The sequence below is a fragment of the Falco rusticolus genome, chromosome 4, assembly GCF_015220075.1.
Source record: "Falco rusticolus isolate bFalRus1 chromosome 4, bFalRus1.pri, whole genome shotgun sequence".
Classification (NCBI taxonomy): Eukaryota; Metazoa; Chordata; class Aves; order Falconiformes; family Falconidae; genus Falco; species Falco rusticolus.
In genome coordinates, this window is record NC_051190.1 from 60,532,652 (window position 1) to 60,538,848 (window position 6,197).

Consider the following 6,197-nt stretch of genomic DNA (forward strand, 5'->3'; position numbering starts at 1 on the left):
TCATGTGTAAGAGAAGAGATAAAAGCATTTGGGCGCTTTTGCCCCTTTTTTAGGCCTGTCAGGTTGAAAAGACTTTATATAACCCCCACCATCCACAAAGTCAAAACATGGCAATGCCAACTCAACCCAAATCACACAGCCCCAACCCCCAAATCTGAATTTTCAGCCATGGGTATAAATCACTGTCTCCAAAGCAAAAAGTGTGAATTATGACATAAAAAGTGAAATTAAAATAACATTAATGGCCTTTGAACATACTTTCACATATGACTATTGCATTTATTTTACTCAAGAACAAAGGGGAAGGTGGGGGAAATGGGCCACAGAAACCTTAAAAAGGTAACAAAAAAAGGGAAAGCAGCTGCTGGAAAAGATGTTTCCAAGCAGCATTTCATGGCCACGTCTGCTGCAATGTTTTATAACAATGGACCATCTTTATAGAAAGTTGGTAACATGCTGGAAATCATAAGCTTCACAGAATTTATGTCTAGCTACTGCCTTGCAAGATATTTCACAGAGATGTGTTAGCAACTCTGTATAACACGTACAGTCCAGGCTCAGGTTATTAATTATAGCTTGGATTTTCAATTTATAATCAATAAAAACCCCAAACCAATTGCCAGTTTGAAACTTTGCTTCTCATTCTCTCATGTGTACATACACATAAATCATCCAGTTCTCACGTGTCTCCTGTTACACCTCCTGCTGTATTTTCCAGACGTATTTCCCTGTTCCTTTTTTGAAAGACAAAAAACTCCCTCGTCCTTCATGTTCTGCCCAGCCTCCTCATGTTCCTGCTCTCCTGAGCCCTGCACTGGTCAGACCTGGTTCCCAGCACACCCCATCACTGTGCTGTATCCCTTCAGGCATCACTTAAAGGATGCTAAGACCTGCAGACTTGGGCACAGCAGTAAAGGAGTATTTGCAGAGGAAGACAGCGGTGCATGGCATGGCTACTACACAGTGATTACATGGGAAAGGATGAATGGATCCCTCCACTACTCCAGATTTGGGTCCCAAGAGTCATCAAGATTATTTACATTTCTGTAACACCTGCCAAAGCGCCTCTGACAAAGATAGGTAAGCGGCTGTATGGTGACAATTCTTGATGCTGAAGGGATGCCCAGGAAGGGATTATTGGAGGAAAAACAGGTCACCAGCTCCTCAAGCTGGTAAAACACCAGGAATACAAGTAGAAATGGAAATGGGGGAGTCATTTGGAAGGCAGGGTGTCTCCGGGAGCTCTTGATTCCCACGTGTGGCAACTGAAAAGGCTCTTGGGGAGGTGCTGGAGGTTGGTTGCCATCCCCAAGCAGAATTGCCTTTTGAATTTGTTTCTTCATGACTATTTGATTTCAATTCGGTAACTAAGAGCCTGGCCATATATCTTGCTAATTGCCTCTTGTTTTGCCACTGAGTTTACTTGATTCCCTGTGTACACTGGTCTTAAATACACTTAGCTGAAAATTGGTGGATTTTCCTCTTCCATGTAAAGGAATCGGTTTCTGGACCTGGTTTTCAGTAGAGGCGAAAACCCACAACCCTAATAGGTTTACAAAAAGGTTCATATAATGGTGTTTGCAGTACTTGTGTGCTGGCATGCCAGACTCCAGGGAGTCCGAGTCTTTCCTGGAGGTAGGGCACTGTCTGCTTCTTGTCAGCAAGTTGCTATCACAGACTAGAGATCTAGGAATAAGTCTCTCACAGTGGCTGCCACCTGGCAGTATACATTTTTCAACCAGCAAGGAAGTCTCAATTCTGACTTCTCCAGGAGCATCTCTGGAGAGCAGTGAGATGACCTGAACACTGTTTCTCTGGCTGCTCTGCAAAGATACCACCAAAAGATCTATCCCTGTGTGATCAACACAGTGTACACAATGCTTCAGATGAGCTGCTACTCAAAGCCTTACTCAAAAGAAACTATGGCAGCAGTTTTCCCAAAATGGGAGGCACTGACCTAACAGTCACTCCCCTGTAGAAGGACCTACTCCTTTCCCTTTCCCCCGTCTCTGCTCTCTGCTACACACTTTTGTCATTTACCATGTGGCAGGTCTGGGTCTCTCTGGATCCCTCTGCAAATGGATGCAGCTCATTAACTCAGAAAATAATTTTTTTTTTCCTCAGTTACCAAAAATTACACGAAACTGGACTGACAGGCAGCAGAAGACCATGAGAAGGGTGTGAGGAAGCTAGAGATGGTGCACAGGAGACAGTGGGAGCATGCGACCGAGTGTAGGGAAAGGGCACAAGACTCCTATCTCCATTTGTAAGGCAATAGCAAGCCATTAGATCAGCCCACCAAATCATGGTACTTAGCTTAAAACATCCTTAGCTCTCCTAGATATATTACTTCTGGTATAACTGAAGACAGCCTTCTCACAAGTGCCCCAGGCTGGTGGCTCACAGCTGCCCTACAATCAACTCATGACCTTTCAGTCATTTCCCAATGATGAGCTCCCATCTTCCAGAAGGTGTTTTGGGTGTTAGTTCCAGACGTATCCATTAGTATTTCACACCTTGAATGAATTTCACCCTCTTTCCATTATTTCAATCCAAAGTGCCATGCAATTCCTTCTGTAGAACGTACCAGTTCTTCTCCGTTTGGGAATACCTCCCAGCTTTGTGCCATCAACACACATCATCAACATGCTTCTGACATTTGTGCCAATTTAGCATTTGCACTTAGGCTACCTTTTCAACAAACCACATGCTACTTCATGTACCCTGATGGAGGATGACTTAACCCCACGTTGTCACTTAGTACAGCATTTGATGCTAAACATCCTCCTGGCAAGATTGTTATAACTCCCACTGAAATCAAAAGGTGTCTTTGCACTGATGTTAGTGCGCGAGGCCACCACACCGAATAGGCTGGGAAGTTTAAGATCAATAAGTGTAAGCTGTGACCAAAATGGTTTGAATATTCCAGCGGTTCTTAGCGTAGATTTTGTAGCTTTATATTGATCAATACAATGGGAAAAAAACCACCCTGTGTTTAAACAAAATTACAGTGAATTGCTCAAAGGCAAAACAAAATTCTCTGCTCAGCTGTTTGGCTCACATTCATCTCCCTTTACTCCTATAGAAGTGACATTTTAATTAACTGTGTCAGGTGGATGTGTAACATCTCTGCTGAAAAGCCTGTATCTGCTCAGCTGTGTGTCATAGTTTCTATACTGGTAATACCTACAAGCGGTCATGCTTTTGTGGCAGGAGGATCCAAATTCTGAACAAATACTTTATAATGCATAATCTTTCTAAGCTTTTCTTCTACTTGCACAAATCTATGGAAAGTGGCGTTTTCCTTGGATTATTTAAATAAACTTTTTTTTTTTCTATGAGCAAGCCAAAAAATTTTCTATAGCAGGATCAAAAATCAGTTCTTTGTGGGTAATAAACAGTTTTGCATGAGACTGGCTGGCTAAATGGTAGCGATTTTGTTCAAGTGAGTGCTTTTAGCTATGAATACCTAAGTGTGCAAATGTAAACTGCTGCTTCTGCAAATATATGTGCAGCTCTGAGGTTCACTTTCTGTGAATGTTAATGGACACAGAATTCAATTGCATGAATATTCAAAGAAAGTGAACACAAAAGCAGCACAAGTGTGGCTGAAGCAAACAGATGTAAAAATATAAGCCCAGAATCAGGGTTTCCCCCTGCCCTGCCAGTGGGAGTGCCTTAAACTTTGACAGCTTTACAGTATTGACCAGATTCTGGGTTTTTCAGGTAAATTATAATGTGATACGAGCCATAAGATTCCAGAGAGTCCTATTTGGAATGTATCAGTTGTGTCACAAAGTCTGATTTGGATCTGAAGCTTTCCTAGTCAACTGTCAGCTTAGACCTAGATGGGAATGCTGTGGTGTGGGAAATACTTCTGCTGGGATGACAAGGAGATGGTCAAAGAAGAGGATCACTCCCTTTATTGGAGCCCCTTGTCAAACCAGGAACGAGGGTGAGCAAGCAGAGAAATAATGTGTGAAGTTCTGTGAAAGGTGAGGGATGTGTGTATCTGGGTTTAAATTGCAAGTGTGTGGTTTTAACATTGGTGAGTGGGAGGGAGAAACAAAGGAATGGAAATCTGGATATACAGTTTATATATGTACTTGAACGCATATTCTCAATCTGTCACCTTAAGATGTGCCCGCTAAGCTGCAGTTGTGAGTGGGAACCTCTGAAAGAGTCAATGAAGCAGGAGTGGGCATACAAATAAAATTAAACTGCAAGAGGCTGGAGTGCTGCATTTTGTTATTCAAACTTTCCTGATGCATTTTAATTTTACCGATAAAGGAATCATGCACAGACACAATCTACAGGGGAAGAACATTGGAGGTTATGAATGAAACCAGTTAAAATTAGAGAGGCAATTCAGACCTTTGGAAAAGCTAATGGCATTTCCCCAAGTGCATCACGAGCATACGATCAGTGGGAAGTCACCACGCAAATGTAATGTGAGTAAATGGCACCTCCCCCAGTGATAATAGGGAAACTGAGGCACACAGGTGATTTGGGCTCTGATTCTGCAAAGCACTTGAATACATGCTTCAAACATGGCCCATTCTCACTGACAGCAAACAGTGCTTTCCTGAACTTAGTAACTGTCTTAAATCCTTCCTCAAATCAAATCAAAACAGGGGCAATGTGATGACTACACTCAGAATTATTCTATGGTTAGAAACATGCATATGCTTACTTTGCTGAGATAAAAGCTATGCATATGGCTGAAGACCACAACAGGAGTTGGTCAGAGATGGGCTTGGGATAGGAGTACTGTCAAGAATATCAGCACAGCTATCACTTGTTTGATGGCAGTAATAAGTGAGGATGAGCAAGGGCTGAGGCTCGTAGGTGAGGGACAAGATGCGAAGGTATGTAGGAAGCCTCAAATAAGATGCGTTGTTGAATCTGTGTTGCTGTTTCAATGGAAACTAAATATAGCACTTTTACTTAGCATGCAGAATACGTGGTAACAAGCTTGGGGCTTCCTAGATACCCTTATACTGCATCAACATAAGTGGGGGATACTGGGGAAAGGCTCACTTTCTCCCCTCATTCACTCTGCAAGATGGGCAAGACACAGTGGGGTAGAAATCAGCCCAGTTTTCAGTATATTCCTTTCTAATCCTCTTAAAATCTAAGTCAGAGCTGCAGTGATTAGTGCAAGCTCAATGACCAGAATCTTCATTTCTTCATGCCACCTTCATTTCTGCCACACAGCAACTTGTTTCTTCAATAACTTAAATGGAGTACGGATTTTATATATTTATTTAGCTTGTAGGAAGGGTTTGGGTAATGCAGTCATTCTATTAGGTCTTGATGGCTGTTCTAGCAGCTTAATAGCTGATGACAGATCCTCAATAAACAAATCTAAATGCATTTTAAGGAAATTAAATACTACCTTTCATTATACTATCTTATTGGCACTGTGTCAGCTGCTGTTTTACTTGTACTACTCCCAAAAAAGTGAGATCTGATAAAAATTTGCATTTCAGTTTACATTATGTATCAGAATTTTAGTTCTAGTATTCTGTGCATGACTTCATAAATGCCTCACAATGATAGTAACTGCAACTCTATGCACAGACCTACCAAAACTCTAGCACACAAGGCCACTTGCTCTCTGTGTGGTGCCAACACAAAGTAACTCTCTCTCTCTCTCTATTCCACTCAGTGTCAGCACCTCCTGCCTCTTCTGGAAATGCCACCAAATGACTCGAAGATGGTGTAAACACATCATTGAAATCAATTTAATTAAAAGCATTGCAAACCTTGACATATGGGGAGATCTGCTTTGATAAATTATGGAAAATTGCTGGAAAGGCCGGTACTGCCTGGCTGCTTTTGCATTTTTCTTCAATGACAGGATCTGGTGAAAAAGCAGAATTTGAGTATGTTTCATCTCTCTGACCTGAGTCATTTAGGAAGCAGGCACATAGTGTACACCAGCCACGTGGGGTCCCTCTGCATTCAGTGGAGAGACACTTTCATCCCTCCTGTTGTGGGCTCTCCCAGTTTATGTTGAGGGACCACTGTGATTTCAGACAGCCCCTCCTCAGGAAGACTTACTTTTCTTTGGCTGTGGTTTCCCAAAAATGTTGCCTTAGAAAAAGAAAATAGTGACAAAAATTTCCTCTTTAAGTGTCTTTTTCACAAACCCCTGTGTTCTTTGAAATTTTGCTGATCCTTCACTTTGAACA